The sequence below is a fragment of the Cupressus sempervirens genome, chromosome 7 (assembly GCF_028749045.1).
Source record: "Cupressus sempervirens isolate cs-2001-9-10 chromosome 7, ASM2874904v1, whole genome shotgun sequence".
NCBI lineage: Eukaryota > Viridiplantae > Streptophyta > Pinopsida > Cupressales > Cupressaceae > Cupressus > Cupressus sempervirens.
The window spans coordinates 395,616,817-395,641,201 of NC_143124.1; the positions used below are offsets into that span (position 1 = coordinate 395,616,817).

Here is a 24,385-nt window from a genome sequence, read left to right on the forward strand (position 1 = left end):
CAGGCACCTTGTGTACTAAGACCAATCCATTATCTATCACTATCCTATCCCTCATCCATTCACTCACCATCCCATAAAACACCTACTTGTTCCCTTGGTGTTCCAATCAAATATCCAAAACTTAATGAAGCTTGTAAGTACCTCCTGTGCAGCTTGTAAATCTTGTACCTCAACTTGTAAATCTTGTACCCCACCTTGTAAATCTTGTATCATCCCTTGTATCATATCTTGTATATCCAAATCTTTTCCAAAGTTTGTATCATAGCTTGTATATCCAAATCTTTTCCAAAGCTTGTACCATATTCTAGCTTGTAAATAAGCTTGTATCCTAGTTTGTACCCTATCACATGCACACAAAGAACCCCATTTTCACTTAATTGTTTTACAAACCATCTACCTATCCACCTATCAACTATTATAGGCATCCCACCCTTCACAAACATTTCCATCTCACAAAAACCAAAACATGAACAACCTTGTACATTTGTAACATATTTGGGTCTGTCAACTTGTACGTCCTCTTTAGCTTAGTACCATTGTATCTATCCATATTTCGTGTCAATTCCTCCTTGATCAGCATCTTGCACACATTGCACAACCCTTGGTTAGTTATTCCAATGCATCCATTAGCTAGATCTCCTGTCACTGAAGTGTTATCCTTCTTAGTTCATCTTGCCAGATGCATCACTCATCCAGATCCATCAACTTAGGTGCTCTCTGATAGATCCTTGTAGGATATAGCTTTCCTCATGTTTGATCTTGGTCAGTTAGTACCTCATCCTACCCATCTCATTGGCAAATGGTTCTCTTTTGTATTTTTTCTTTCTTTTGATTTGGAATCTTCCCTTTTGGGTCTTGAAGTATCTTTTCCAAGAAATCTTCTTGTTCCCTCCTCAAGGTTGCCATGATCTTCCATATCATGGTATACTGCGAATGGTGCAATCTGAGCATAAGGTCTTGATCAGGTATTTTGTTTGTTTTTATTTCTACTTGTGGGTTACCTAGTGTTGGTTCCATGCTACTTCCACCGGGAATCATGTGTGATGTTGGGGCAATCCTTGCGTGTTTGTTTTAGGTCAGTCTATCAGTCCTCTAGACAGTTGGTGACATAGCTTTGATGTTCTTGGTAACCTTGGTAATTAACCAATAGTTCTATAGAAAATCTAGTGCTCAACTACATGGTAGTACTCCTCTTTGAAGTATCACCCCGCTCAAAAAGCTTCAATGGATTCCCTTCATCTCCATTATCCCTCATCCATATCCAGCATCTATCTCTCCTACCCCAGCTTGTGCATCAGTATCTCTTTGAAATCAATCTTCTCTTTTAGCTTTAGAGATCCACAATCCTAATCTTAGGGATCCACCAATAAAATCAATCCACCAAGCCTCATCTTTCAAAATCCATAATTCTAGTCTTAGGGATCTCTGAAACCCATCTTCCACCAATCAGACTCTTTGAAATCTTGTTGCATCAACTTTGTCATCCCATCATCCCTCCCCCTATCTTGGATTCCTTTTTATAGTGCTTCACTCTTTCCTCCCCCCCCCAATCCTAAAAAGTCTTAAGCTTGCTTCCTCTTGTGCCTTTGACCTCCCTTTATCATTCTCCCATAGTGAGAGTTTGAGCTAATTCAGCCCCTTCTCTTTGCCAATCTGTGTCTCTACTCGTCTCAATTTTTGGTGCTTTTCAAGAAGCTGTCGAGCCTCATTTCTCTCTCTACCACCTTCTTGAGGGGGCATCATCTAATTCTAGTCTATCCTCTTCTTATCTGAGACTGGGGAAACCTTGTTGCTAAAACATCTTCTTCATGTCGTCTTCATTCAAACTTCTTTGAAATAGTGTTCTCTCAACACTATGTCAAAGAGGGGCAAAATGTAGACACATAAATTTGATTACACTGTTTTGGTAATCCTATTTATTTATCTCTGAAGGCATCATTAATTAAATTCCTATTTAATTAATCCTTTGCCATCCCCTTGCTGATTAATCCTATTAAATCATCTATAGTCCTAATTGATAAATCAAATAACTTATCATTTATCAATTAAATCCTATTCTTCTATCTAATTCCAAAATCCCCATTTATTAAATAAATCTATTTGATAAATAAAACCCTCAAATCTAATAACCCCTAACCTATCCCTAACCCTTCATTTAGCCTAATCCACCCCATCCACCCATACTAACTAAGCTTAGTCACTAACTCACCCACCCTCATGAATGCCATCCACTTGCATATCTCTAACAAGCCTAATCTAATCCTAAATCACCCCTAAACCCCCCCTAACCTTGTCACATTCCCTAAGTAAGCTTAAGACTTTCCTAAGTCAAGAAAAGTCAACAATCTCCAAAATATCCCAACCACCCAACCATTAATGCTCTTACAAAGCCATAAAGACTCTTACAAGCCCATTCATTGCTCTTACAAGCCATTTATGAGGGTCTTTAAGGCTTTGAGCCTCCTTTGTTGACTCATCCTTGCCCTTTCCTCCATCCACTCACCCTATGACATGTGTCACTCTCTGATTGGTTGTAAGGAAGCACAATCCATGTGCTCCCCTTTGAGTGCATCCTAGCCCTCCTTAAGCTTTCATCTCTCCCTGCATCTTAGCCCTCCATCCCTCAAGCCCTTAGCCTATAAATTGAATCCCCTCCCAAGCCATTTCATCACAACCTTTGAGCTAAATTTATAATGCTAGTTTGAGAAACAAATCCTTTAACCATACCCTTATAATGCCAAATTGAGAGCTCACAAAGCTACCAATTTGCCATTACCCATCCATCTCCATTGAAGCATAGTTTGAGTATCTTGAGCATACATCCTAAATCCATATCCAAATTAGACTCATCTACCAAGAAAAGAGCTAATTCCTATTGGGAGAGTCCATTCACTTGGCTCACATTCCTAATTAAGGGTTCCTCTTTAGTCTCTCTTATATATTATATTGATCTTTGTTAGTTAATGTTTTCCTCTCTTAATAGATTAGTGTTTCTTGCTAACATATTAGTGTATACAATATGTGCATCTTTGTATGCCATATTTTGTATAAAAATTTGATAAGAGATGTGACATGTGCATATTTAGATGCCAATTTTTTAATATAAAAAAGAGAAGACATGTAACATGTGCATATTTGTATGCCATATTTTGTATAAAAATATGATAAGAGATGTCACATGGGTAATGCCCCTCCTGGATATCTTTGGAACAAGGATTCAATTCAAGCCAAGATAAAAAAAAAATTTACAAGTATGAATGCACATGTCAACATTATATAGGGATCACATAGATCACAACAGAATACTTCACCAACAATCTAAGCAACTAACGAATCTCCAAACACCACTACTGAACAAAATGATTGACAATGGGAGACACATAGCTGAATCTGAATCGAAACATTATAAAATCAAAATGTGACTCCAAAGGATTGAAGAACACCTAAGAGGGTACCCCAAAAAATTCCCAAAAAGTTTGGATTAAACTGAAAAGTGTCCGCTTCTTGCCTGCATAGGTCTTGCAAAAATCTAGGCAATACTTTAATACAGCACTAGAAAGTATTGCACAACATTCCTAAAGAAGGAGGGTGATACTTTTAGGGATTGGGTGATATATCTCTGGAAGGCATGTGATACTTTAGGGATATCGTACAATAGTTCTTACAAGGAGGTGCGATACTAGAAATTATCGCATGATATTTCTACAAGAAGCATGCGATAGAATTAGGGGATGCATGATACAATTTTAATGGGCATGTGATACAATATTGTATCACACTATGCTGATAAATGGTCGCCCAAGAAACTTAATAAACACTTAAAGACAAACAAAAAACTAAAACTGATTTCAGAACCTCCACACTAGGGAGTACCAGATCCACAAAGATTGAGGATCGAACACTTGAGTGCATAAACAACAAGATTCCATGAAACAAGAAAGAGGAACATATATCCATCTAAACCCAAGTAGTAAAGAACATACTAAAAGAAACATCATAGTGAACATAAGAAACATTGCAACGTACATAAATAACATCACAATAATTGAGCAACCAAACTAAGTAAGCAGTTTCTCCCAACCATTAATAGCATCATAAGACCATCATGGATCCTAGCTATCGCCCTTGTGTAATGGATCACCCTTTGACTGAAGATTTTAATGATAAGGCCTTAATTGATCGATGCAAGTAGAGATTTGGCCTTCTTGTTTTTCATTAGTGGCAGAATGATTCATGAGTTAACTGATGTAAGTCATGGATTCAGTAATATCTAATTATCCCTTAATGTTGTTTCTCTTTACCCTTATCTGGAGGATGAGATTATCTGGTATGCTGACCCTAGTGGGAAATTTAAAATCTCTTCTATCTTTGCCCCTAAGGATAAGAATAATCAACCTGTCTGGACTCAAGCTTGGATTAAGGGTCTCACTCCCAAAATTAACATTTTCTTTTGGACTCTTCTCCAAAACAAAATTTTGACTCTTGATAACTTGCAAAAAAGAGGTATAAATTTGGTTAACAGGTGTTCTTTATGCAGAAAGGGATTTGAAGATAGAGATCATATGTTTTTGAGTTGCTCTTTTTCCTAGGAAGTCTGGACTGAGATTTTGAATTTTTCGAGCATGACATGGGTACATCAAAAAAATTTGGATCTTTCTTTCAAGAGTTGGAGATGCCCCTAAAAGGATCTTGATGCTCAATTTCTTTGGAAACTAACCCTCCCCCACCTTTGGTGGGGCATATGGAAAGAAAGAAATAATAGGATATTCAAAAATAAAGATCTTCCAGGTTGGGTACTTGGTCAAAATATTATCAGAGCCTTCAAGGAGAATTTTATGTCCTAGAGGGAGCCTACTCCGACCTTCCAACTTGATCACCCTTTAAGATCTCAAGGATCTAAGTTGAAAATTGATAATCCTAGATCGATTATTGTTGCTGACTTTAAGTCACCTATTTTTTTGGCAATATTGGAGTCATAGAGTCCTCAAGTCAGTTTCATGTCTAGGTCTAAGTCCTTCATAGGTAGGCCATCCTTGTCAGGTTTCCCTTTTTCTTTCCTTCTCATTCATACGCTGGATGGTTGGTTTAAGTGTCGTCATGTTGGGTAGGTGATAGTTCCTGCCTGGCAAGGATATCATGTTTTATTGATAATCTTCTCAGATAAAGGATATACAAGTCTTTCTTATTTTAGAGATTCATGGAGCAGTATGTGCAATCTAGAAAGACATTTGATTACTAAAGGCTCTACAAATTTGGAAGATCTCTAGGTGATCAAAGTACCATTATATCTTATCTGATATCAATAAAGGTCTCATTTCAAATAAGTGACCAGATTTGAAGGGAAGTTTTAAAGTTTAAAATGCATGAAAGACTAATCTTTTGAAAATTTCTCAATACAAAATGGCTTTTGAAGAATGACACATTTAAAGAAGTTGAGCTCTTTTGTACATGTATTACATTGTTAATGGTACTGAAGTATAATTAGAAGCCGCATCAGATATGCATTCAAAAAGATCTCATTTTTGGTTCAAGCTGTGGTTCTTGATTGAGTTCAAATATGTACTTCATCTTCAAAGTATATTTTGATTAGTCTTCATGGTGTTAAATAAAATAGAGGGTAGTAATTGGCAAGATTCTATCTGATAAATTTGTCACAATCATATGAAGCCATGATGCAAAAATGGTCATTGAAGGCATGGCACAGTCCAATAAAACATGATTCAACAAGCAGTAGAAGTCGATGCTTCACACGAATTGAAGCCATGCATTGATTCTCTGGGCTCATATGAAATCATTACAAGAAATGGCAGGCAAAATGATGAAGAAATGGAAGAGAAATTTCCTAGGGGGTTTTCATATTTTGGCTTCTCCATTGTTTTTGCGCACCAACAGAGGCAAAAACCCACCAACAACTTTCTGGTATTATATGACTTGTTCTCAAAAATGAATCACATGGGTCCTTTTAGAATCACTTGAAGAATATTTTATCTTTAGGAAGCTTGGTCTTAAATTTCTAGTAAACCCTGAAGCAAAAATTTGAAAATCTGCTACGCCAAGCCTCTTTCGCACTTGGAATTCGAAATCCCGCAAACTCCATTTTCGATGATTTTTTAAAAGTTATTTTCAAAAAAAAAGGATTTGGGTCCTCTTAAAATGTAGCAAGGAAGATTTCATCTTCATGAAGTTTGAGCTGAAAACATGTGGAAAGGCCTTAGGTAGAAAATCCAGAATCGGGTTCTCTAAGTCTATTTTCGCACTTGAAGAGGCTGAAATCTGTTGGCTCGTATCTTCAAGGATATGAGTTCTTTTTCAAATCCATGCATCTGGGTCATTTTTGAATGTCTCAAGGAACATTTCTTATGTTGGAAGTTTGGCTCGAGAATACACCAGATGCTCAAAGCAGAAATCCATGTTTTTGGTGCTCCAAGGCATGCCGACTGTAATATTTGAAATTATAATGGCAGATAAGGAGCTCGAGAGGCAATTCTATTGTCTTGTATACTACAAAAAAGCTGAAAGGTGATTAAAAAATTGAATGTTTGTAGACGTATAGCATGAAGTTGCTAAATAAATGAAGTTATCAATTTTTTTTTTGAAGATGATTGTTACGTAAAGGCAGAGTTGCACTAAGGGTACTTGCAAAACATTTATCTATTGAAGAAGTGGCTGGTATGAAAGATATGTTTGACATGATGGACATGGATAAAAATGGTAGTATATCCTTAGAGGAGCTGAGAGAAGGTTTGAATAAACTTGGTTCACATGTGGCTAAGGTAGATATTCAGATGTTAATGGAAGCTATAGATGTTGATGGAAATGGTGTACTAGATTATGGAGAATTTGTTGCAGTTTCAATTCATTTGCAGAGGGTGGGCAGTAATGATCACTTGCAAAAGGCATTTCAATTCTTTGACAAGAACTCTAGTGGATATATTGAGACTAAGGAACTTTGAGAAGCCATGACAGATGATTTGGGTTTAGATGGCATGAAACTGATAAATGATATTCTACGCAAAGTAGACACGGATAAGGATGGTCGCATTAGTTATGAAGAGTTCACAGCAATGATGAAAAATTGGTACAGACTAGAGAAAAGCTTCACGACAGTATTCACGTGAAAGGTTCAATAATTTAAGTATTAGATTGATGAAGGATGGATCCCTTCAAATAGGGAATGCAGATATAAAGTAACATTTATGTTGAATGAATGGATGTGTAATTTGAAGTTAATGGAATTTTTTTTATAGGAGCATTCCAAAGATTAATTCTTTTAGACTTGAAAACCAGAGTTTGTAGTCCAAAAATCTAGAGACCTAACTCTAGTAGTGAATTTCAAGTATGTAAACTCTTTGAGACTTTTGGAAACTTCATATCATGCTCAATAATTGAGGAGGGTGATGGAAGTTGTGTTAAATGTAGAGAATTTCCTGCTTAAATGTGGATTAGTCCAAAGTTTCACAGATCGTTTGTTCTAACTTGAGCTTGAGTTCCAGTAAAGTCTATCAAGAAAGCTGAGTAAAGACATAAATCAGTAATCTAGTATCTCATGTTAAAGGACATCTCTGTGACTTGGATTTTCTTGACCTTTCATTTTCTTTTCAAGTGGCTAAAAAACCTATGTTAGTAATTTCAATGTCTTCATCCATGGTGACTATTTGAGTTCTCAGATTTGAAAAGTCTTTTTCTTTGTATTTTGTCTCTTTGTATTCAAAGAAGAGGAAAGGTCATTGGCTCCTACAAGCCTGGTATTGTAAAGATCTATAAATTTTGTAAATAATTCAGTATAGAAGGTTGAAAAATTGTTGGTATGAAGGGAGATTGCAGAGACAATCACACTTGGTGTCAATTCTTTACTGTCCAGGTGGTTCTACTTTTTTTGCATACAGTCAGAGAGTTGGAGTAGGGAGAGGGGCACATTTAATTTTTGTAATTTTTGTTTCTTGCATTTGGGGGGTTTTCTATTCCATTTTTGTAATAGATTTGATATTGAGTTGTAAGTAATAATGATCAGAGCATCATTATTTTCTATTTCATAATAAAGAGAGATATTTTGTTAAATCAAAGAGTTTAAAAAGGGTTTTTCTAATTATTCACAATCAAAGAGTTGCATTAATTGATTTTGGGCATTATCTTACACCTTAGAATTGGATAACAAATGTGTTGTGGATAAGAGGTGTTTGCAGCCATTTCTATTATAGGAACCAAAAAAGATGACCTTTTGTTCTAATTTCATTTACATTGCATTTGCATTTGCATTTATTGAATTCATATTGCATCACCAATGCCGAGGAACCATAGGATGTGTGAGTTCTCGAAGTTGGTTAGGTTTAGGATCTAAATTTTTCCTGAGTTAATCTTGCCTAGGATTGACTTGGTTTTCCTCTTTCATTCTTGGGTTAAGAATGCACCCAGTTAGTTTAGGCAGTAAAACAAATTCATTGCATATCATTTCATATGGGAGCTGTACCTTCCAATTCAGAGGAAATCTATCAATCTTATGATAGATTATCCAACTATTGGCGTCTAATTGTTCTTTCAGATTTGGGCATTTTGAGAGTTTATTTAAAAGGATAGTCTATTTACCAACAATTATAAAGTGGCTTGTTCCTCCTAGTGGATGGATCAAAGGAAATTTTGACGAAGCAGCCAAGGGTAACCTGGGAAGAGTAGGATGTGGAGGTGTTCTTAGAGATCATATGGGAAATGTTATTGATGATGTTCCTATCCCTATTGGTCACTCGAATAGTCATATTGATGAAGCTACTGCTGCCCTTTATACCACTATTTCAGCTATTGATTTGGGGTACTCCAAATTATGGTTGGAAGGTGATTCTTTGAATATTATAAATATTCTTAATAATAAAAATTCTACCTCTTGGTCTATAGAGGCAATAGTTATGAAAATCAAAACCCTATTTCAAAATTTTGAAAAGGTTGTCATTTCCCATACTTATAGAGAAGCCAATGGGGTTGCTGATTGGATAGCTAATCACATAGTACAAATGGGGCAAAAGATGAGGTGGCTCGATGACTTACACAAACATGTGGATCTTAAAGCGATCATTAATTATGATGTTATTCATTCCAGAATGAGAAAGATTTGCTTGGATTAGAAATTTAATTATTTCTGGGAGTGGCCTTATGATTGATAGTTTAGCATTCCCAAGGAGGTACATTCATGTGAAGGCTATGTGCTCTCTGCACGTATCCTCAAAAAGGCATCCTCGATATCGTGTCACAAAAAACTAGTCTCACTTCTCTACTATCGATATCTGGGTGTCTCTGGTTGTTTGTTTGCTCTGCAATATGGGAGATGAACCGAGGAAGCAAGAACCCAAAAAATGTGATGATTGGAAGGCTAGGAAGGACATTTGGAAGATTCTCTAGAAAGGGAAGGTGGTTAGCTACCTAGAGCAGGTGTGCATGGATTCAAACCCCATGTCACCATTGCCTTCTTCAAAAACTAGGTGGATGACAAAGTTACTTTACATGGAGTGTCCGTAAAGCTAACTAAGGAATTCATTGCCGAGGTTATTGGTCTTCCCATGAAAGGTATCAAGTTTTCAAAGCAGACTAGTATTTCCAATGCGGCCTACAAAAAATTCTCGAAGACGGAAGAAGAGGAGCTGTAATTGGAAAAGAATGGCAACTTCTATGATGTGCAATAGATAAAAGGTATTTGACATGATGTGCTTGGTTGTATTCATGAGTATTTCATCCTTGATGCAAGAAATAAAAGGGTGCACAAATTCCACTTTGTCTTCCTTAACCATTTCAGGTACAAGGACAAAATTTCCTTCCCTTTCTATTTGTATTTTTCGTTGCTCCAAAGTTTGAATGCCCATAAAAAGAAATAGTCTCAACCCATATTACATGAAGGTTTGATTTTACTCATTGAGGGTTTTTGTAAAAATAAGTCCATTACTTTGTCCCCATCCACTGGCAAGCATAAGAGTCCTAATCTCGTTAAAGGAAAAATGGATGAGAGTGTTAAAGAGAAAATAAAGGCTAAACTGAAACCCTCTAGCTCTCAAAGAAAAATTGAGGAAGAGGATACTGAGGTGGAGAGCACTAAAGGCTTAGATAAGGATGCCCCTGAGGAAGACGAAGGGATGGATGCTGGGGAGTCTAGCTCTAACCTGGATGGTTACCGAGATTCGAAAGACAAAAATGAGGATGGGAGAGAGGAAGATACTACTGAGGTGAATTTGGAATAGAGCAAGTCTGAAAATGAGGACACTCATATTGTGTCTAGGGGAGGTGATAAAGAGAAAGAAAATTTAATTGATGATTTAGCCATTTTGAGTGAGGAGGAAAACATGGGGAAAGCTTCCACTCCTCTTAAGGAGACTAAGGGACATGATAAGGAGGGCTAGAACCACCATATGTGTAATGCCCCGCCCGGAGATCCTTGGAAACAAGGATGAAAACAAGTCAGAACAATTTTTTTTTTGCAAGTGTAAGTGCACATGATACAACCTACACAAACCAAAAGATCGCAATGGAAGACTGAAAGACAACCAAGCACCAACGGATCTCCAAATGCCACTACCAACTAGATCACAACCACGAAAACCACAAAGACCTACCAAGCTGAAAGACATAAGCTGACTCTTGGAAACTAACTAAGTCTGAAATCCTAAAGCCCTGAAAATTGGCTAAGTCTGAATTTCTAAAGCCCTGATTTTTCCTAGAATCTACACCTTAGCTCGTAGAGGTCTGAAACCCATCTCAAAAGAATCGTCACATATATTAAAATATATCTTAAGTATAAGGAATTAAATATACGTCAACTTATACTTAGACGATATATTTTAAACCCCGAAACACAACAACACAAACTCAAAAACTAATTTCCAAAGGAAACCTCCTGAATTCAAAATGCAACAACATAGGCTTCAAGAACACCCAAAAGGGTATCTAGATCAACTCTCAAAATGATCAGAACACTTAAAAAAATGCCCGTTGTTGGCACGCGCAGGTTTTAACCAAAAGGCGTGCGACACTTTTTACTAAGGGAGGGTGACACTTCTCCCTTACTGCATGCGACACTTCTCAAGAAGGCGTGCAATACTGAAAAAGTATCACGCGACATTTCTCATGAAGTCGTGCAACACTCTTCCAGTGTCGTATGACACTTCTCTAGTAATGCGTGCGACACTTTTTTGTTTCGTGCGACATTATTTCTATGGGCGTGCGATACTTTATCAGTGTCGCATAATGCTGAACAAATGTCGCCCATAGAAAATAAAAACACTTACAGAAACTCAAAAATGGAAAAAAATGACAAAAGAACCTCCACATCGGGGAGTACCGGATCCACATCTCGAGGCCAGAGCACTCAAACTAGAATTGTGTAACTGAAATACAGAAAACAAAATCTAACCATTGATCAAACAAGGAAGGGAAAGTACCGAAAGGAAACATCACATTCAATTGAATTAAACATCGCAATAACATAGATAACATTGCAATGAAAAAACATAACCAACTAAGTATGCAGTTCCTCCCAACCGTCAATGGCATCATAGGACCATCGTGGGCCCTAGCCATCCCCCGCGCATAACATCCCAAGCCACCGATCAAATCATTGGTGCTGTCGTAATAGGGACATCACTACTAAATATGCTACAATGTAAGTAAATGGAATCTAACATGCTAGTAGTAGGCATAAGATAAAACTGTAATCAGATAACACCATCTACTACATGCTAATCATCATAATGAGGAATACATTAAAACTAACATCATCTAAACATGATAACATCATAATGAGAGCATAAATCATAAGAAGCATACTCCGTATACCGAAGTACCAAGTGACACATCCAGCTACAGTCGTACTAGGACAATAGATCGTATCTGTACACCAGTCCCTAGCAGTGGTGAAGGTAGCTACGCCTCCCGACCACGTGGCACCCATAGGTCCACACCCACCATGCTGATGGAGATAGTGATCCAACCGCAAACACACAAAAACACAACAACCATGGCTAACACTCACGCCAAGCAGTATGATGACTGAAACCAAGACATAGACAATGCATAACTACAGGTCCTGATCAGACACCTCAATGGGCTTAGGGCTGACATCATGGAGAGTCACTTGGCATCGACAAGCCCAAGCTTGGATCATGTGTCCTCAAACTTAATTGGGTGCTCACACATTGTGTCCTCGAACTTAATCGGGTGCTCACACATTTTATTATCTTAAATTTTATTACCTCCCAGTATTTTCTTTAATTATCACTTATATAAAACTTCCTTTGCCAACCCATGACGTCATGATTGTCGGGTTGCAAAATAGAAGCTCCCTCCATATGCTACCCTACCCTACCCATGCTCATCCAATGATGAGTGCCCGTAGGCATGCAAATTCCCAACCCAACTCCAATGATCATAACTTCCGAACATGTTACGGAAGGTCGGGGCTCACAAGACATCTGACTATGTATGCGCACATACTCATGTGTGGCACACCACCATCACGAAGATCAAATAAAAGGACTGGAAGAGAACACAAAGCAACAAGTCCCTCAACTGTAAACAAAATCGAGAGGACGGATGCAACATGCATCCCAATGCAACAAAAGATGCAAAAGTGGTCTAACTGGTATCCAAACAGATCACCCAGGTCCACGAACCATAATGTACCAAGGAAACTTGATAAAACAGGTCAGCACGCAAAACGAGGTAAAAACCCCAAATTTTGGAAAAATTCCAAAATTAAAACCCATTTGGCCTTTGGGTTCAAAAACCCCAAAAATCCAAAAATAAATGAAAACGGACACTATATGCAAAAATGGCCAGCATAACGGCCCAAAAACCCAAAACCCCATTCCAAAAACAAGGAAAAACGTTCATACCTGACCAACCGGGCAGAACTAGCAACCAGAAACGAAGGGGAACACTAGTTCTCAGCCTCCTAACATATTGCTACAAGAAACGGAAGCTGAAATAGAGCGGAAACTAAAAAACAGGAAGGCCCTACCTGAAGGAAAAAGAGGCAGAAACTGAAACCCGCACAATAAAATAAACCACCCGCCAAAATAGTTGAAAACGATGGCAAAGCATAAACTCCTCGAGCCGAATCCAACGAGACCAACCTCATGCACATCCCACGCGCATAGCTCCCAGAACGAGCAAAACAAGAATCCTTCAGAAGAGGTTTTCCAAATTTTGCTCCACAATTCTATTTTCAAATTGTGAAAAGTGATTTATCAAATGACTTTTCCGATACTTATTCATTTTTTTTTGGGTGAATAGTCAATTTTGGAAAATAGCTAGCTGGAGTAGTTAAACTCCGAATTGACCCAAATGAAAATAGGTTATTATCCGCAACGGGATTTCGCCTAAGGCAAAGTTGCCAGAAATTAAATTTGAAAAGATTAAAATCCGAAAACCCCAAAAACATAGAAAAACAGTTAACACTTTCACGACAAATGCGAACTTCTAAATGCATAGACACACTCACTGGTCTAATCACATAATGCAAATGAGTTTGGATTTACTAATCACAGAAAGGTTTTGATCTAAACAATAATAACAAGGGTACATCGACCATATAGGAACGACATGGGTAAATATGAATAGCTGAATCACTAACTCCATGTGCCACTGCTAGGGATATAATTCTTGCACACTAAAACACATGATCAAGTGCAATGGCAAATAATATCATAGCCGAAGCAACATGTATTGAAATACCTATTTAATCCATTTACATCACTCACATTCGCAGAAAGCGTGAAGATACAAGAATGAAGTAAATAACCAAAGCATAGAACCCATCTCATAACATAATCAACAAATAGGTCCAATACATCATATAACTAGATACATGATAGATCTACTGTCATCTCAAAATGGCATCCACATGCAAATGTGATAAACTGAACAGTATAGCAGTAAAGCATCTATGGTACTGAATCCAAGTATAACATCTGACCCTCAGGTCATCATAAGGTACAAAATAATAAGAGTATCAAGTATCTCTCAAATCAAAATAGACAAGGCATAGACTGCAAACATGAGAGGCATTACATCCTCCCCCACTAGCATAGGCTTACTCCTGGAAGCCAGCAAAAAGATAGGGGTACAATTCCCTCAGTCGTGTAGCATCCTCCCAAGTTGTAGAGGTCTCATTGCTCGGGTCCCATTGGACCCTTACCTGTTCTATGTCCCGACCTCGCAAGGTCAGCCTCTGGTGCTGTAGGATATGAATGGGCTCCAAAGTGAGCTGCCCGTCCGCTACCTGCAAAGCATCCCAATCAAGCACATGGGTCACATCAGGAATATACTATCTCAACACAAAAACATGAAAAACATCATGGATGCGCAAAAGGCTAGGTGGCAACACTAGACGATAAGCAACAAGACCAATCCTCTCGAGGATCTCAAAAGGTCTGACAAAACGTGGCGCCAACTTAGAGCCTTTCCCATAATGGATGGGGCTCTTCCTTGGCCGCACTCTCAAAAACACCTTGTCACCAACAGAAAAGTGACGATCCAACCTATGGGCATCTGCATACTCTTCTGCCTATCCTGAGCAGTAACCAAATGCTCCCTAATGCGAACAACCTGCTGCTCCATATCCTGAAGCATCTCTGGACCCAAAAGAACACGGTCCTCCAAACGATCCCAACTCAAAGGGGTACGACATGGTCTACCATACAATGCCTGAAAAGGTGACATTCCAAGAGAACTATGATAACCGTTGTTGTATGCAAACTCAACAAAGTATAAATAGTCCTCCCACTTCACCTGCCTATCCATAACATACATGCGAAGCATATCCTCCAGAACCTGATTCACTCTCTCAATCTGACCATCGGTCTCTGGGTGATAAGCTGAACTGAAATTGAGCTGCGCGCCCAAGGCATGTTGGAGAGATGTCCACAGTGCAGAAGTAAACAATGGATCTCTATTCCAAATGATCCGACAGGGGATCCCATGCAAACGAACAATATCTGCCAAGAAAACATGCGCTACAGAAGAAGCTGTGTAGGATGCTCTCATGGGTGAAAAATGTGCTACCTTGGACAACTTGTCCACTGTCACCATGATACAATCATGTCTCCGTGATGACATAGGCAACCCTGTGATAAAATCAATGGATATTGTATCCCACTTCCATTCTAGAATGGCATGTGGCTGCAAAAGACCCGTCGGATGCTGATGCTCTTCCTTCACTCTCTGGCACTCAAGACATCTAGCAACAAAATCAGCAACATCATGTCTCATCCCTGCCTAGAAGTACAGCTGTTTGAGATCAGCATGCATCTTCTTGACCCCGGGATGTGCAGAATATGGTGCATGATGTGCTTCTGACAAAACTAAGGTACGAAGATCACCCGAAAAGGGTACATAAATATGCCTTGAGTGTCACAATATTCCATCAAACTCTAGCATATAACCTAAAAATCTCCCCTCAAGGGTGCGTCCAGACTCGATCTCTGCCCTCACCTCCTGATACCAAGTGTCAGTAGGCAAAGCCTCCAAAATACGGCTTCGCAAATCCACTCCCAATGACAACACTGATACCTCATGTCGCCTCCTACTCAAGGCATCTGTGACAACATTCTCCTTCCCTTTGATGTAATGAACATCAAAGTCATATTCGCACAGGAACTCCATCCAACGACGCTGTCGTGCATTCAAGTTTGGTTGAGTAAAGATATACTACAAGCTCCTATGATCACTATGCAACTCAAACCTATGTCCCAAAAGAAAATGCCTCCAACGGACAAGGGCATGCACTATGGCCGTGAGTTCCAAATCATGAGTGGGGTAGTTTAGCTCATGGTCCTTGAGTTTTCTAGACTCAAAAGCAATCACTCGACCATCCTGCATTAACACCGCACCCACGCCTTCCAACGAAGAATCTGTGCAAACCATGAAATCACCTATAGGATTAGGCACTGCAAGGATTGGTGCACTGGTCAAACACTCCTTAAGAGCATTAAATGCCACTTCACACTGGTCTGACCAAAGAAAATTCTTCCCTTTCCTCTAAAGAGAAGTGATGGGATGGGCTACTTGTGAAAAATCCTTCACAAAGTGACGGTAGAAACCTGCTAATCCCATGAAACTACGAACTTCTGAGACATTAGTGGGTGCTGACCAATCCATGATAGCACAAATCTTCTTCGGATCCACTGCAATTCCATCACCAGTGACGATATGTCCCAAATAATTCACCTCTGACTGGAAGAACCCACATTTACTCAAGTTTCCATACAACTGATGGTCTCTCAAGCACTGCAATACCTGACGCAAATGGACCTCATGCTCCTCCTCAGTCTTTGAATAGATCAATATGTCATCCAAGAATACAATGACACACTGATCGAGGTAAGTATGAAATACACCATTCATCAAACTCACAAATACTGATGGTGCATTGGTTAACCCAAAGGGTACAATCGTGAACTCATAATGCCCATATCGTGTACGAAATGTTGTTCGATGAATATCAGCCTCTTGGATACGAAGTTGATGGTATCCTGACTTTAGATCAATCTTTGAGAACACTCATGCCCCCTTCATCTAATCAAACAAGTCATCTATCATTGGTAAAGGATAACGGTTCTTCACCGTCACCTTATTCAACTGCCGGTAGTCAATGCACAAACGCAAAGAACCATCCTTCTTCTTCACAAAGATGACTGGTGCACCCCATGGGGATACACTAGGATGAATATGGCCCTTGGCCAATAATTCCTCCAAATGCAATTTGAGCTCACTCAACTCTTGAGTAGTCATGTGATAAGGAGCTCGTGAAATCGGTTCTACTCCTGGTACAAGATCAATCTGAAAATCAATGTCACGCTGCGGTGGCATACCTGGAATTTCATCAGGAAACACATCTGCATACTCGCGAAGGAGTGGGTGATCATCGAGTGTTACCATAAGGCTCTCGGCTTCCTCAAGATCACTAAGAGATACAAGAAACAACTGACAACCCTTTTGCACACTCCGCTTCAGCTGATTAGCTGTGATCATACGAAGCGAGACGGGTCGCTAAACTCTCAAAAGTTCCACCTGCTCACCTATGTCATCCACACACTGTACCACCTTATGATGGCAATCGATATTGGCCTAATGAGCGGCTAACCAATCCATGACCAACACAATGTCATACAATCCTAGAGGTAGAATGCGTAAGTCCACTGTGGTGGTGAAGGTTCCCAAACTCAAAAACACAACTTCTAACCAACGAGTCAACAACCACTTTAGAACCCATGGCTAACTCTACCTGCCACCTATCAACTTGACGCATTGCCACTAGCCCACATCGCTGAACAAGAGATGGTGATATGAAAGAATCAGAAGCACTAGAGTCAAACAAAACTAAAGATGAAATACCATGCAATGTACCTATAGCCTCAACTATCATACCTTGATGCTCAGCTTGATGGTTGTCAACCACCGCAAAGACTCTGTGATTCCTACCTGCATCTCCTACAGTAGGCTCAGATCTCGTTGTGCCCTTACCAGGACCAGTGGATGGCTTGATCGAACAATCATAAGATTTATGCCCAGGCTGGCCAAAAGAAAAGCAGTTTCCTCCAAAGCTAGCACCTGATCCACGACCTCCCTGAGTAGCACTAGGGTAAGGTGCACTACCCCTGCTGGAATTCTACTGACTGCTATGAGGAGGATGATCCTACTAAGATTTGTGTCCTTGGTTTTGGTTATCTCCTTTCTTCCTTGAGGTGCCAGAAGCTTGTCCACCCTTCTTACCTCAAAGCTTCTTCTTACTCTTACCATGATAACTACCCTAAGAGGGTTCTGATTGGGATTGGCCCTTGCCTAAGGACTGAGTGAACTGAGCATCCTGACCTGTATTTTGAGCACTTTGGTTCTGAGAACCAAATTTACCACTATAGCCCCTAGCCACATTGCTCTCAATGATCCTTGACTTCTCCACGGCAAGAGCAAGTGTCTTTGGCTGATGAGCACGGACATCTCCAATGATGGAGTCTCTGAGACCCCTAACAAAATGTTGGGTGATGAGTTCATCATCATGCCTGTAGCTCAAATACTATTTCAAACCAAGGAACTTCTTCTCATACTGATCAACTGTCATAAAGCCCTACTTAAGCTCATGGAATTCATCAATGCGAGCTTCACAATACTGAGGGGAAAGAAACTTCTCTCTGAACCTTTCCTCGAAGATCTCCTAGGTGAGATCTGCGACATTGATACCAAGTCTTTCACTCTCTTCACCCCACCAAATGGAACCATGTTCCCTTAGCTATATGATTTCACAATGAGCCTTTATGTTGCTCCCATAAGGTAGTAATGAGAAACAATGTCCCATATCAAGCAACCAAGTCTCAGGTTTGAGTCCTGTTCCCTGGCCATCAAATTCTAGTGGTTTGGACCTCTGAAGTTCCTGCATCATCTCAATCTGAGTGAGATCAACATCATCATGGCCATGGCCCCTCCAACGGTGCCTTCTACCACTAGGTGGTGAATGAGAACGATCATGCTCATGCTCTTCCTCTCTATGCTCCGAATGATGCGACCCTCCATGATGAGATCCCTCTTCTTGATTTTGATCTTGTTGGCGCTCCTCAACACGAGGGCCCATCCGAGTAAGAATTTCCCAGAGTACTAGCATCATTGCCCCCAAGAGAGCCTGATTAGCATTATTCTTACCCTGTTCTCCCCCTCCTCCCTGTTGTTCCTCTTCATGGTGATCATTTCCATGGTTACCACTACAGGTACCACTTCGGCCACCAGGTCTACATGCAGGAGGCATCACTGAAGGAAGCAACAAGATAATGTCAGAACAATCAGGTCACAGCATAAGAGTTAAACATGAGCCAAAGAGATATCATATAATAAAACATAATATAACAATACACAACGAAAAACAAAACCATAGTGGAAGCATAACGCAGAGATCCCAATGTTGCAACATGGGCTCTGATACCAGATGTAATGCCCCACCCAGAGATCGTTGGAAACAAGGATGAAAACAAGTGAGAAAATTTTATTTTTTTGCAAGTGTAAGTGCACATGATACAACCTACACAAACCAAAAGATCGCAACGGAAGACTAAAAGACAACAAAGCACCAATGGATCTCCAAACACCACTACCAACTAGAACACAACCACGAAAACCACAAAGACCTACCAAGCTGAAAGACATAAGCTGACTCTTGGAAACTGACTAAGTCTGAAATCTTGAAGCCCTGAAAATTGGCTAAGTCTGAATTTCTAAAGCCCTGATTTTTCCTAGAATCTACACCTTAGCTCGTAGAGGTCTGAAACCCATCTCAAAAGAATCATCGCATATATTAAAATATATCTTAAGTATAAGGAATTAAATATACGTCAACTTATACTTAGACGATATATTTTAAACCCCGAAACACAACAACACAAACTCAAAAATTGATTTCCAAAGGAAACCACCTGAATTCAAAATGCAACAACATAGGCTTCAAGAACACCCAAAAGGGTATCTAGATCAACTCTCAAAATGATCGGAACACTTAAAAAAATTCCCGCTATTGGCATGCGCAGGTTTTAACCAAAAGGCATGCGACACTTTTTACTAAGGGAGGGTGACACTTCTCCCTTACTGCATGCGACACTTCTCAAGAAGGTGTGCGATACTGGAAAAGTATCGCACGACATTTCTCATGAAGCCATGCGACACTCTTCCAGTGTCGTATGACACTTCTCTAGTAATGTGTGCGACACTTTTTTATTTTGTGCGACATTATTTCTATGGGCGTGCGATACTTTATCAGTGTCGCACAATGGTGAACAAATGTCGCCCATAGAAAATAAAAACACTTACAGAAACTCAAAAATGGAAAAAAATATGACAAAAGAACCTCCACACCGGGGAGTACCGGATCCACATCTCGAGGCCAGAGCACTCGAACTAGAATTGAGTAACTGAAATACAGAAAACAAAATCTAACCATCTATCAAACAAGGAAGGGAAAGTACCGAAAGGAAACATCACATTCAACTGAATTAAACATCGCAATAACATAGATAACATTGCAATGAGCAAAAATAACCAAGTACGCGGTTCCTCCCAACCGTCAATGGCATCATAGGACCATCGTGGGCCCTAGCCATCCCCCGCGCATAACATCCCAAGCCACCGATCAAATCATTGGTGCTGTCGTAATAGGGACATCACTACTAAATATGCTACAATGTAAGTAAATGGAATCTAACATGCTAGTAGTAGGCATAAGATAAAACTGTAATCAGATAACACCATCTACTACATGCTAATCATCATAATGAGGAATACATTAAAACTAACATCATCTAAACATGATAACATCATAATGAGAGCATAAATCACAAGAAGCATACTCCGTATACCGAAGTACCAAGTGACACATCCAGCTACAGTCGTACTAGGACAATAGATCGTATCTGTACACCAGTCCCTAGCAGTGGTGAAGGTAGCTATGCCTCCCGACCACGTGGCACCCATAGGTCCACACCCGCCGTGCTGATGGAGATAGTGATCCAACCGCAAAAACACAAAGATACAACAACCATGGCTAACACTCACGCCAAGCAGTATGATGACTGAAACCAAGACATAGACAATGCATAACTACAGGTCCTGATTAGACACCTCAATGGGCTTACTATGTAGGGGCTGACATCATGGAGAGTCGCTTGGCATCGACAAGCCCAAGCTTGGATCGTGTGTCCTCAAACTTAATTGGGTGCTCACACATTGTGTCCTCGAACTTAATCGGGTGCTCACACATTTTATTATCTTAAATTTTATTACCTCCCAATGTTTTCTTTAATTATCACTTATATAAAACTTCGTTTGCCAACCCATGATGTCATGATCGTCGGGCTGCAAAATAGAAGCCCCCTCCATATGCTACCCTACCCTACCCATGCTCATCCAATGATGAGTGCCCGTGGGCATGCAAATTCCCAACCCAACCCCAATGATCATAACTTCCGAACATGTTACGGAAGGTCAGGGCTCGCAAGACATCTAACTATGTACATGCATGTACTCGTGTGTGGCGCACCACCATCAAAAAGATCAAATAAAAGGACTGGAAGAGAACACAAAGCAACAAGTCCCTCAACTGTAAACAAAATCGAGAGGACGGTTGCAACACGCATCCCAATGCAACAAAAGATGCAAAAGTGGTCTAACTGGTATCCAAACAGATCACCTAGGTCCACGAACCATAATGTGTCAAGGAAACTTGATAAAACAGGTCGGCACACAAAACGAGGTAAAAACCCCAAATTTTGGAAAAATTCCAAAATTTAAACCCATTTGGCCTTTGGGTTCAAAAACCCCAAAAATCCAAAAATAAATGAAAATGGACACCGTATGCAAAAACGGCTAGCATAACGGCCCAAAAACCCAAAACCCCATTCCAAAAACAGGGAAAAACGTTCATACCCGACCAACCGGGCAGAACTAGCAACCAGAAATGGAGGGGAACACTAGTTCTCAGCCTCCTAACATATTGCTACAAGAAACAGAAGCTGAAATAAAGCGGAAACTAAAAAATAGGAAGACCCTACCTGAAGGAAAAAGAGGCAGAAACTGAAACCCGCACAATAAAATAAACCAGCCGCCAAAACAGTTGAAAATGACGGCAAAGCATAAACTCCTTGAGCTGAATCCAATGAGACCAACCTCGCACAGATCCCATGCTCAAAGCTCCCAGAATGAGCAAAACAAGAATCCTTTAGAAGAGGTTTTCCAAATTTTGCTCCACAATTCTATTTTCAAATTGTGAAAAGTGATTTATGAAATCACTTTTCCAATACTTATTCATTTTTTTTGGGTGAATAGTCAATTTTGGAAAATAGCTAGCTGGAGTAGTTAAACTCCGAATTGACCCAAACGAAAATAAGTTATTATCCGCAACGGGATTTCACCTAAGGCAAAGTTGCCAGAAATTAAATTTGAAAAGATTAAAATCCGAAAACCCCAAAAACATAGAAAAACACTTAACACTTTCACGACAAATGCGAACTTCTAAATGTACAGACACACTCACTGGTCTAATCACATAATGCAAATGAGTTCGGATTTACTAATCACCGAAAGGTTTTGATCTAAACAATAATAACAAGGGTACATCGACCATATAGGAACGACATGGGTAAATATGAATAGCTGAATCACTAACTCCATGTGCCACTGCTAGGGATATAATTCCTGCACACTAAAACACACGATCAAGTGCAATGGCAAATAATATCATAGCCAAAGCAACATGTATTTAAATACCTATTTAATCCATTTACATCACTCACATTCGTAGAAAGCATGAAGATACAAGAATGAAGTAAATAACCAAAGCATAGAATCCATCTCATAACATAATCAACAAATAGGTCCACTACATCATATAACTAGATATCATGATAGATCTACTGTCATCTCAAAATGGCATCCACATGCAAATGTGATAAACTGGACAGTATAGTAGTAGAGAATCTATGGTACTGAATCCAAGTATAACATCTGACCCTCGGGTCATCATAAGGTACAAAATAATAAGAGTATCAAGTATCTCTCGAATCAAAATAGACAAGGCATAGACTGCAAACATGAGAGGCATTACAATATGTATGCAGAGTTTGGTGAGGTGGAGTCGTTGGATGGGGGGATTCATATTGATAAATTTGGCCCCTTACCGCACACCACTGTTGATGATGCTGGTGACTCCCCGGTGAGGGAAACCAAACTCTCCTTCCTTCAGTCTACTAAACAAAAAGTTGACTCTTTCCTTCAGGTTGATTCCTAGTTATATAATGAAATAATGGGGCTGACGAAGAAAGTGCATACCTTGCAAAAAAACCAGGAGGTTGATCGGGCTACTGTTCAACACATGGAGGTCCAAATGGGAGATATCCCAAAAAACTAAAGGATTACGAGCAGAATCTTAGAGTGCTCATCAGGGGAAGTGAAAAAAAAATGGAGCAAGTTACCTCAAGCATCTGTGTAGCTATGGCGATATTGGGTAAAAGAGTTATTGAAGGAACCATATCTTTGGAGGGTCCAAGCAAGAGGACAAGACAGATTTCAAGGAAAAAAGATTTGATTGCTGCTACTTCTTCGGTTGCTAACTCCATCCAGGACACGGCTAAGATTGGTAAGGAGGCTGTGAAGATGATTATGGAATTGCAATAGTTTCTTGGGTCTTCTTTTCTGGTCGGGTTCTTGTGCAGGTCCTATTTGCTTGCTAGTTCTTTTGGTTCTTGTGTTTGGTTCTATTTTCTAGATTTTAGTTTTTAACTAGTACTGTCGATTCTAGGTCCTTGTAAAACCTAGGTATTTTATCTACACTTTTTTAGTGGTTTCAAGTCCCTGTAAAACCTGATTTTGGTGCTACTTTTCAGTAGGTTATAGGCTCTTTCCTATTGGATGGCTTGTTTTTTCCATTTTTGAGGATTTGAAAGGGTTTTAGGGTCCCTTCAAAACCTATTTTTACCATAATCTAAAACATCCCAAGCCACCAATCAAATCATCACTACTATCATGACAGGGATGTCACTACTAAAACATGCTACAATATAAGCATAAAAAATCTAACATGCTAGTAGAAAAGCATAAGATAATCCTACAAGTAGATAACATCATCTATCACTTGCTAAACATCAATATGCAATAGATAAACTGACAAAGCAATTCACATCATCTAAACATATGCTAAACATCATAATATAGGAATGCATCAACTAAACTAGCATCATCTAAACATGATATCCAAGCATTCCAATGAAATCATAAATCACAAGAAAGCCTACTCCAGAACTTGAACTATCAAGTGAAAATATTGAGCAATGGTGGCACTAGGATAAAAGATCATCTCTTTACATCAATCCCTAGTAGTGGTATGGGTAGCTACACCTCTCAACCATGTGCCACCTGTAGGTCCACACCCATCATGCTAATGGAGATAATGATCCAACCACAGACACACAAAACATCATCCATGGCTATTACTCATGCCAAACAGTATGATGGTTGTAACTAAGAACCTAAGACAATGCAAGGAGTACAGGTCCTGGTTGGACACTCAAAAGGCTATTAAGTAGGGACTGAAATCATGGAGAGTCACTTGGCATTGAAAAGCCTGAGCTTAGACTTGTGCAAATTCAACATCCCTCAATGGAAAGGCTCTAGCAACATTTTTATTATCTTAAGATTTTATTACCAATCACACATTTCATTTAATTATCACTTAATTAAAACTTCCTCTACCAAACCTCTGGGCACAATGATCACCAGGCTATAGGATAAAAGCCCCCTCCATATGCTACTTAACAATGATCACTTAATTATATCAAAATAATATATTTACATCACTCATGTTCGCATAAATCATAACAATGTA

General features: G+C 39.4%; 1 pseudogene; it reads left to right on the top strand.

The window, feature by feature from the left end:
- The first annotated feature begins 6,457 nt into the window (after positions 1-6,457).
- Positions 6,458-6,953, top strand: LOC149547187 (calcium-dependent protein kinase 20 pseudogene; annotated as a pseudogene).
- Positions 6,954-24,385: the final 17,432 nt, after the last annotated feature.